Raw genomic sequence first — 11262 nt, 5'->3', positions numbered from 1 at the left:
GCAGAGGGCTTGAAGGGAGGTGTGAAGGCAGATTTATAACCCCAAATGCTAAGTCTTCTGTGACTCTGGGGAAAAAAAACAACACAGATAATTTTTAAGCCACGAGGTAGCCTAGCATTTTGCATGTCTAAATTTGGTGACCTCTCGATGAGGTCACTTTCTGTCTGAGGGACTCTTGCTATGTGAAAGTTAAGGCCCGCCTGGAAGGATATTGGAATGAGTATTTTGAGATTCTAGTCTGGAGTGTCGGAGGCAGAGGAGCTTGGGGTCGCAAAGTCCTCAACTAGCAGAAGAGGAGTTAGAGAGCTGCCACCACTGGAAACGACTGAAGTGCTCTCGTTAGTGCAAGAACGGAGCCTGGGTGGGGTCCTGTTAGTTAGTAGTTGACTACCGACCTCATGTTTGGCAGTTCGAACGCATCTAGCAGTACAACGGAAGAAGGGGATCTTTCCTTGAAGATTACAGCCAAGAAAACCCAATGACACTCAGTTCTACTCTGTAGCATGCGGGTCCGGGTTGGGCAGCGAACAGCAGCAGCATGCAGGAAACCAGTGGTCTGCTCCCGGGAGGCTGCCTCAAAGTGGATTTCAAGGCCCAGGAGACTCGTCACAAAAGGAGCTGTGACGAATAACTTGGGGGACGATAATGCACACTGTTCCCCACATCAACAATGAAACGGCGTGGAGAAAGGGCTGAAACGAAGAGTGGTTAGTCCTTTACTTCCCAATCCTATGAAGTCTTTTTCCTTTAATGTCGTTTGGTCCCCAGCACCCATTTCTGCCCTTTTAGAACGTCAGCCCACGGGGCAGGTCTTTGTTTGAGCTGCCTGGGGACTTTTCACCACTTGGCCTTGTTAGTGATAGTGTCATCCTCCACGATAGTGTCAGCCTCCTTTCCCAAGACCCTGCCTCCTATTCTGGAATTCCCAAACAATTGTGTGCCTGCAGAAGCTGCACCACCACCCCCTGAGCCCGCACCTTCAGACTTCTGTTTGTTCCCAACCCTTGAAGAGCGTTGGAAAGGTCACCGATTGTGTCCCTGAGAGCCCCCAAACTGCCATAAACAGAGTTCAGAGTTCTTCAAGGAGAGGTTAGCTAGATGGAAACACCATTTTCAGAAGGGTGCAGACTTAGTGGAGGGTATGTTGAGAAACAATAGCTTTACATTTTGATATTTTTGTCTAACAATTGTTTCTATGATTTTGTAGCAATATCTTTTTTAAAGATCAGTTTATTGGGGTCTCTTATAGCTCTTATCACAATCCATACATCCATCCACTGTGTCAAGCACATTTGTACATATGTTGCCATCATCATTCTCAAAACATTTTCTTTCTACGTGAGCCCTTGGTATCAGCTCATTCACCTCACCTCAAACTTCCTTCCTTCTGAAGCCTTGTAAATTTATAAATTATTAATTTTTTTGCATGTCTTACACCAACCGCTGTCTCCCTTACCCACTTTTATGTTGTCTGTCCCCCTGGGAGGGGGCTATATGTAGATCATTGTGATTGACTCCCCCTCTCTTTGTGCACCTTCCCCTTCCTCTCCTGGTATCACAACTCTCATTATTGGTCCTGAGGGGTTTATCTGTCCTGGTTTCCTGTGTTGTGAGTTCTTATCTGTACCAGTGGACATGCTTTAGTCTAGCCCGATTTGTAAGGTTGGACTGGGGTCACGATAACGGAGGGGAGGAAGCATTTAAGAACTACAGGAAAGCTGTATGCTTCATCGGTGTGTAGCAATATATTTTGATCTCCCTGAATATGTACCAGATCTGTATGAACAAAGTTAGATGTCTTAGAATTCCCATTCTTTTCGATGTTATTCATAATTTGTCAGGATCCACAGAGAATCTGGTGGCATAGTGGGTTATGCATTGGGCTGCTAACCTCAAGGTCAGCAATTCGAAACCACCAGCTAATCTGGGGGAGAAAGCGAATGCTTTCTACTCCCCTAAAGAGCACAGCTTTGGAAACCCACAGGGAAGTTCTACCCTGTGCAGCAAAGTCACTATGAGTCCAATCGACTTGACAGTGGTGCATTGAGCTTTGACACACAGTTCAATGCCTTCACAAGGTCAAGGAAACTGACGTAAACATCGGTCTGGTATTCTTTGCACTCAAACGGCATCTATCTGACTTCAGCAATGATGTATCTTGCTCCACACCCTCTTTTGCACCTGGCTTGGACTTATGGCAGCGCCTTGCTGATGTACTGCTGTGACTATTTTCTGAATGATACTCAGACAAATTTTACTTGCATATGATATTAATGATATGATTAGATAATACCCCTGCTCTTTTCAGTCTCCTTTCTTTGGAATGGGCACGCTGTCTTCCAAATTCCTGACTGTAGACAGGTGAATGCTTCCAGATTACATCTGTTTGTTGAAACATCTCAATTGTGTCACTTCCTGGAGCCGAGCTTTTCTCCCGTGCCTCTGTGCAGCCTGGCTTCTTCCTTTGACACCACTGGTTTCTTCTCCTTCTTTGTAATTAATGTGTTTATTTTTAACAGTTTCATGGACATGCAATTCACATATCATACATCTTAATAGTCCAATCACGTTTCTAAGGGCTGTGTAACTATGCAATCCAGGGATTGTAAATAATAAAAGTCAACTCTGAAGGAGGGAATGATATCAGAATTTAAATTGTGAACACCCAATGTACAGAAGCTTATGGATGGCAGTGGAAAACCAAATCCATTTGGGTCAACAAGTGGAGTAAGTGTCCAGGGAATCCCTTCTGACCGTAGTCTAGGATGCAAACAGCTTGTTAGCAGACAGGGAGCATTGGGCAATAGATTATGGCAGAGGCAGTTAGGTTAAGATGTAATATTGTATCATTTTATCTCTTCTTGACCCATCTTAAAGTCGCTTCCATTTTATTAAAAAAAAAAAAAAGAGGGAAAGGGAAATACATGTGGATCGAGCCTCTGACAAATCCCCTCTGACCATAGACCAGGAATGTGAACAGCTTTGCCATCACGCAGAGTGCACCGGGAAATGGACTCTTGCACTTGCAGTTAGGTAAAAATTTAACATGCTACCATTTAACACCTTGGGATCCATTGAAAATTTTCTCTAATTTTTAATATTTTCAACCTTCTTTATGATTCATGTTTTTCTGTATTTTACGTTGTCATTGTTGTCTTCCCATATATGGAATAGAGGATAGGTAATTTAGATGGCTGGACACTGTTTGCACTAACAATGAGAATTGCAGATAGAATGAAACTTTCAACAGTGCTCATTCATAAAGGCAGAACTGGGCTATTTTACATGTCAGAAAAAGGCAAAGGGAACAGGAAAAAACACATACCTGGTAGTCTTGAGTTCTCACTTATTATTGGTCACTTTCAAGGCAAGAATTTTGAACCAAAGCGATACCATTGATTCTTGATTGTAGGCCAACTCCTGAAATAATTGAAGGCCAAGCAGTTCTCTTTGGCACAGTGACTGTGCATTCTTTCCATCATCATTTGATGTCTCTTGTGCCGTTCAGAATCTTTCAACATGACACCACAAGGCTGCATTTCTTTCCTTCAAAATATTTTTTGGCTGAGAAATACCAAGCATGCTCTTTCATTTTGGAATTCTGACTCCAGTGTTTTGCACATTTCATTGTAATACGACGCCTTGTCTTCTCAAGCAGCTCTTTGGATCGCCTGCTCAGCTTCTTTACTTCATCATCTTCCATTTGCAAGTTTCAGAATATCTTCTGACATCCATTTTGGCCTTTCCTGTCATTCCTGTCTTTTAAATGACCAGGTTTTTCTTCATGTATGACATCCATGATGTCTTTCTACAACTCAACTGCTTGATGTCTTCCTACAGCCCGTGTCCTTGGGATCCTCTCTAAATGCAAGTGATATACTAAAGGTGGTACTATGGTGCTTGCAGATTTGTTTGATGTTCTTCAGTTTCAACTTGAACTTGAATATGAGCAATGAATGGTCTGTTCCTCAGTCAGCCATTGGCCTTATTCTGACTGATGTTGATCATCTCCATAGTCTCTGTCCACAGATGCAGTCAATTTGATTCCTGTGTATTCCATCCTGCATGATTCACACAATTTTGTTGAAGAAACGTGTTTGCAATGAAGAAGTTGTTGGGTTTGCAAAATTCTATTATATGATCTCTGCTGTCATTTCTATCACCAAGGCCCCAGTTTCAGCTATGAATCCTTTGTCTTTGTTTCCAAGTCTCATAATGCAATTACCAGTAATTATCAATGCATCTTGGTTGTTTGTTTGATCACTTTTAGACTGCAGAAGTTGGTAAAAATCTCCAATTTCCTCATCGTTGTCATTAATGGTTGGTACATCAATTTGAATGATTCTTTTGCTGTTGTTAGGTACCATTTGTTGCTCGGTGTTGTTAAATCAGTTCTAACCCTAAGTAAACAGAAAGAAATACTGCTCGGGCCTGCTCCATCCCCACAATTGTTCCTATGCCTGAATCCATTGTTGCGATCACTATGTCAATTTATTTCATTGTTATTTTTCGCTGCCCTTCTATTTTACCAAGCATGATGTCATTCCCCTGGGACTGGTGCCTCCTGACAATATGTCCAAAGTTCATAAGCCTTGCCATCCTTGTCTCCACGGAACACTGGCCATACTTCTTCCAAGACAGATCGGGTTGTCTTTTTAGCCCTTCATGGTACTTTAAATATCCTTCTCTAGCACCACAACTCAGATGCATCAATTGTTCTTCAGTCTTCCTCATTCAATATCCAACTTTCACATGCATATGAAGCAACAGAAAATCCCATGGCTTGGGCTGGGCACACCTTAGTTCTCAAAGTGACATCCTTGTTTTTAATATACTCTAAAGAGGTTTTATGCAGCACATTGACCTAATGCAATACCTTGTTTCATCTCTTGACACTGCTTCCATGAGCACTGAATGTGGAACCAAGCAAGACAACATCCTTGACAACATCAACCTTTTCTCCATTTATCATGATGTGACCTATTGGTCCAGGTGGGAATATTTTGGTCTGCGTTATATTAGGTCGTAATCCATATTGAAGCCTGCAATCCTTGATCTTCATCAGCAAGAGCTTCAAGTCCTCCTCAGCAAGCAAGTTGTGTCATCTGCTGATCACAGGTTGTCAATAAGCCTTCCTCCAGTCCTGATGGCATAGTCTTTTTCGTATAATCCAGCTCCTCTGATCATCTGAAGGAAGGTTGTATTAATCGGTCTTCCCTGTAAGCATATGGACATTATTTTATCACTGACTGCATTGTGCTTTGGGATAGATCTTGAAATATTCTTTCTGATGATGAAATGTGACCCCGTTCTTTTTCAGTTTGTCATCCTCACTCTGCCAGCCTGGCAGATTTGGTTCAGACAGTGCTGCATCCACAATAGAGAGTTCGTTAACACTCTGGGGGTGGTCCAGCTCTGACCCTTCCCAGATGCGCCCCTCTTTTCAATTCTAAATGCAAGTTTGAGGTGCACCTCTGGTACCAAGCTGGAATTTGCAGAGTCCCACTAAGACCCCCCACATCCAGATGGATATTATCCTTTAAAGGCAGTACTTTTGGGAGCCACACACGGGCTCCAGTACAGCTGTTACCAATAAAAATGCTTGCGGCCCTCTTCTGGAATTGCCTTTCTGTGTCAAGTATGAGGCGCACGAGACAAACCCATCTCCTTGGCCATATGTTGTTTTTGACCAAACATGGTGTTATCCAGTATATCCCCCCGAAAAGTCCACCTTCCTCAGCAGGTGTGGCTTTTAAATCTCCCTAGAATGTTTACCTAAACTCAAATACATTGTCGAAAAACAAGCACCGTTACTGAGGTCATGCAAAGAAAAGACTTAAAAGTATGTACCATGTAATCCTCAAGAGGATCCCAGAGCCATGTGGAGGATGGGCAGTACCTCTCCACAGAGAGCAGAGGCTTCTGGGTGGGCTGCCTTCGTAAGCACGGTCCATGGAGTTTGGTTGAGGTAGAATGGTGAATGCAGATTCTAAATCCTGAATACCCATCAGGGGAGCTTTAAAAACCACAGCCCTGCACTCCCGTGCCCCCCACCAGTAGTTCAGATTTAACTGGGCTGGGGTGGGATCCAGGCATTTGTGGTGTGTGTGTGTGTGTGTGTGTGTGTGTGGTTTTAGCAGTGCTGGATTACCCCATAGGCAAGGCAAGCACAGGTTATTTGTATGTAAGTACTAGTCTGTAGCAAGAAATGTCACACTTTTTCACCGCACCAAAAGTCTCCTCTTCTAGCTGTGGCTGGCGTCTGTCTCTCTTAATCCCTGACAGGGTCGGAGTACCCAGTAAGCAAGGTAAGCAGAAGTTTACTTTTGCTTACTTACTAGTCTGTGGTGAACAGTCTAGTGAAGCCCATGTTTACCTTACCTTGCTTATTAGGTAATTCACCCTTGAATTTTAATGTGCAGCTAGGATTACCCTCACTGCTAACGAATCAATCTTATTTACTTTAATTACATTTGTTCCAGCTTAATTTCTCTGTTGAGAAACAATCTGTTGTGACTAAGCCGAGAGTCACCACAGAAGGTTAATCAAACACAGATGGGGGAGGAGCTTTGGGGCAGTCTGTCAGGAGCTTAGCCTGGTACTGGGTGTCATGACCACTAGGCGGCAGACTCTAACACTTGTTCCTAAGTGTGCAAAGGAATGTTTGTCGTTCAAGGACCACTGGCCAGAGGTCTTGCTTGTTGTCAGACATCAACCCTTCGTAGACTTCATTTTGGGGCTATGTGCTCCCAGTGCCGTGGCTTCTGCAGCCCTCTAGGATGGGAAAGAGAAGGAGTGACAGAGGAAGAAAGGGAGGGGTGTATTTTGAGCAGCGTGGGGTCCCAGGCGCAGCGATAGCACATTGCATTCGTTGTCTTTTTTAATTTCCCAACCACCGCATGAAATAGCATTCTCACAGCCTTTTTATAGATGAGGCAGCCGAGGCCCAGAGAGGGGAAGTGACCAACCCGGCATCACACAGCTAGGAAGTATTCGGAGTGGGTCGGGGTTTCCAATCCAGGTCTTTAGAATCCCTGAGCTCTTATTCTTTCACAACCTCACAGTGGAAGGATAGCGTTTGGTGTGTTCAGTTTTGTTTTTATTACGTCGATTATATTATAGAGATGATATAGATGAAAAATGAGTGGCTTGGTGCTGTCTTGTCATTTTTATAATAACAGCTTGTATCTCAGTTGCCGATATACTCCTGTGGCCTATTAAACACTCGGATGACTGGTAACTAAGAGGTTGGGAATTCAAGCCCACCAGCCACTCAGCATGAGAAAGATGTATCCGTTTACTTCAGTGAAGCCCACAACCGGAGAAACCCTGTGGGGCAGTCCTGCTCTGCTTGGAAGCATCACAAGATGAGTCTGCATCAACTGCATGGCCATGGGTTTTCTTTCGGATAAATAAAGGTGGAGAGTCAGATTCTGAGGACAATGATTGGTTATGAGATTTGGTGGGAAATTTTCTAGGCTAAATCTATGCTGAATTGGTCCTTTTTGTGTGCGTCTTGGTCTCTTGAAAGAGTAAAAGCTCTATGAGGGAAAGGCCCTATCTGCATCACTTGCTGTGTCGTTACATAATCTATTGTCAATTTGAGACTTAAGAGTGAAGGGGTGGAGGTTAGCCTGTCAATCAGATTGCAGCTTGATGACCTCATTTGGAGGCGGGACACATAGAAACTCCCTGTGAGATATTCCTAAGGAGAAGACACATGGAGCTATGCTGAGCCCTGGACCTGAAGGAGCCACATGGAGACCCTTGCCAGCACTGAGATGCTTACATGTCACTGGATCCACAAGACTTTCCTTTCCACCCACTGGCCTGAGGTCTTCCTGCATTTGGTGTCATTGCATGTGTTGCATGAGTCTGAAGAGGAATTTATAGATCGGTATCAGACATATGGGCTAACATTAAACTTAAGGATTTGATCTGGACTAGGCTGGGATGTTTTCTCAATATTCAACTGCTCTTGTATATAAAGTTCTCTCTTATATGCATGAGTCTCCCTAGATTTGTTTCTCTAGTCTACCTGGACTAACATACTTGCCTAGTGCTTGGTCCATCGTAGGAGACTGAAAGGTATTCACTGAATACCCCAGCTGAAAAGGGAATGCATGTATGAATACATGAAAAATTTGCGGTCCAAATGATATTCTTGGATCTGGAATTGCAGTGCAGTGAGTTACTTGATATGACTCCTTTAGCCATCACCTAGGTACCTCCCACCCAAAACACTGGGCAGGACGATGCAAATGACTGTGGCCCATCCAGGGAGTTGGAAAGCTTGCTAATGGTGTAAATAAGGCACATGGCATTCTTAGGGGATGGCACCATGCAAATAAGGCATAGGAGACCCTAATGTGGGGATTGGTCAGTTTTACCATCCTGCTAGATTTTAAATCATCCATCCCAGAGGTAGAAAGGGGGAGTCTCATCGTCATCAAGACAAAGGAGCCATGCAAGGGGCATGGCCTGAAATCCCTGTGTTGAACCTCCTCAGTGGAAGAGACAGAGCGCTTGTTGCACCAAGACAGTGAGAGACAGCCCGAAGCAACAGCAGAGAAGCAGCGGCTGTAAAAGCCGGAGAGCTAGCAGAACCCGGAGACCAGCAGGCGATGTCGTGGTGGGCTTCCCAGCTCACGGAGTGAGAACACTGAATGCTTTGGAGCAGAAAGTTTGCTGGCAGGGGGCATGCCTGTGGTGGGCATGAACAGGAAGAGCTTTGTGGAACTTGCCTGAACAGGGTAGAGGCCAGGACAAGGTGCCAGGAGGCTAAGAGATCGAAAAATAAACGTGTTATAAAGCTAAAAGTGTTGTGTGCCCAGGATTGGAGTGTGTGTGCTGCCCGTGTGCATGGCTGAGAGGACGCTGTCCAGAATGAAGAACTGTACCCTGAGTTGTTTCTGATCTCGAATTGTAACCTGCTGCTTCCACAATAAACCCCACAGCTGTGAGTTCTGTGTGGCCATTGCAATGAATAATTAGACCCAGAACAGGGTACCATGGCGGTGGGCAGGGTGGTTAGTGTTAGAAATGATAAAGTGGTCGGAAGGTGGAAGCACATTTGACCTCCACCTCATAGGAATTGACCGTGGGTTAATTCTCCTCCAAGTTTAGGAAGTTAGAGGCCGTCAGGTGCCGTCTCCACACCATTGTTGCAGAAATGCACGAGCCACAAAATCTACGGTCTAGGTTTTGTCTCTCTCTGGACTGTCACTTCCTTATCAGTATGTGGAAATGATCGTTCTGATACTATTGATGATTCACTTTGGGTCTAACGGCCCTAGAAGAACGTGGCGAGGAGGGCTCCTGGTGGGCTGAAGGACTGTGAGGCGACACTCTGGTTTCTCTCTGCTATGAGGCTCTTGGATGAAATGATCTGAGAGACTCTCAGACCCCAGCACAGTGGATTGACCGCGTGGCTGCCTCCATGAGCTCAGGCACAGGGGCGATTGTGAGGATGGCGCAGGACCGTGCAGTGTTGGGTTCTGTTGTGCATACGGTCACTATGGGTCAGAGCCGACTTGATAGCACCCAGCAGCGACAGCTCCCCACGCTCCTGGTGATGGCAGGGAGACAGGAAAATGAGGTGGCGAAGGAACAGGAAGCCCAAAAGAAAGGAACCGGGGAAGCATTCTTACAGGTTTAGATGAATCTTTTGTTGCTTTTTGTCTTCATGTAAAAAGTAGATGTTGGGGGTTTGACGGATAAATTGTCAGCATGAATTAAATATCATTAGTGTGAATTAAATCTATAATTATGGAATCTCCCGGTGATCTGACGAAGAGAAGATTTTTTAAAATTTACATATTGAAATGCAGAAACCCAATTTCCCCCTTCCTCTTCCTCGGCAGCCCTGAGAGCAACCTCAGGGTGGAGCCTCCTGCAGGGGCTTATGGGAGAGGGCGGAGCCTCCTGCAGGGGCCTATGGGAGAGGGCGGAGCCTCCTGCAGGGGCCTATGGGAGAGGGCGGAGCCTCCTGCAGGGGCCTATGGGAGAGGGCGGAGCCTCCTGCAGGGGCCTATGGGAGAGGGCGGAGCCTCCTGCAGGGGCCTATGGGAGAGGGTGGAATCCGGAATCAGGGGAAGCAAAGGCACTGCTGACTGTCATTGTGTTAGAATAGCTGGTTTGTCAAGCTCTACATTTCTCAGCATCAGAAAGCTGGTTTCTTTCAGCAGGGTGTGCCGCACAATACGGTGCCTTCCCCACGCCTACAGCGTCTGTGTGAAAACGCACCGAGTGCCCATGGATACTTTTGAAGGATCAGTGTTAGTTTCTATGGACTTTCTGATTTGTCTCCAGACACACCCAGAATGACTTCACTCCTTGCGATGACCAAAAAAGTGTATGGGGCATGTCGGAGACATCCCAGGGGAAGCCTCCCAAGGGGTCCTTCCAAATGCAAGTGGAACATCGTCAAGAAGGTGCAGTGGCCTTTTCTCCCAAGGAGGAGCTTAATCATTCACGACCCGCTTCTGGAGTTGAGCCCTTGTATCTACCTCAGTTGGCTCAACTGCACGACTAGTTAGCGCTTAGCAAGCACGACTCTGTGCCAAGTATATTCTAAGTAATTTACATCCATTCATTAATTTAACCCTCCCAACAATGCTACAAGGCAGGCACGACTCTCTTCCTCATCTCACGGAGGCAGAAATGAAGGACAGGAAAGGGCAAGAGACTTACTCCAGGGGCACACATTAAGTGGACCCAGCAGTCAAAGCCCAGGCAGTCTGGCTTCAGGGTTTGTGCTTTAAACCTCTACCTCAAGGCTGGGGAAAATCTGGCCCAAGGGCCATGCAGGGCCCGGGACATCATCCCAATTAGCTAGCATTAGCTAGCATCGCATGACTCACTGAAGAGAAGTGCTTACAGCCATCACATTAGGGGTGAGTTAATTAAATGCTTGACTAAACATAGAAGGCTATTTAAAAAAATTTTTTGAAACGAGCTTATATATCACAAAATGATCCACGTCTGTCTCAGTTTTACGTGCCCTTCTTTTATAGCCACTCTGACCAATGTTTAGATCTGACGGGCAAGGGTTTCAGAGGGTTTTTAATGCTGTGACCTTTTCCCTCTCATTTTAAAATTTTAACTTTATTTATTTGTTTTGTTTTTAATGTATTTTTATTCCCCCCTTCTGTCTGTGGAACAGAATACTTGCACAGGAAAACATATTCTATGCAGTTGTACAGCCCATCAAATCCAATCAGTAACAGCACCCCATGAACCCCATAGATGTTGTTGTTTTAG

This window comes from Tenrec ecaudatus, chromosome 17 (genome assembly GCF_050624435.1).
Source record: "Tenrec ecaudatus isolate mTenEca1 chromosome 17, mTenEca1.hap1, whole genome shotgun sequence".
In the NCBI taxonomy this organism is placed as follows: Eukaryota; Metazoa; Chordata; class Mammalia; order Afrosoricida; family Tenrecidae; genus Tenrec; species Tenrec ecaudatus.
Note: the sequence above shows the minus strand (reverse complement) of the source record.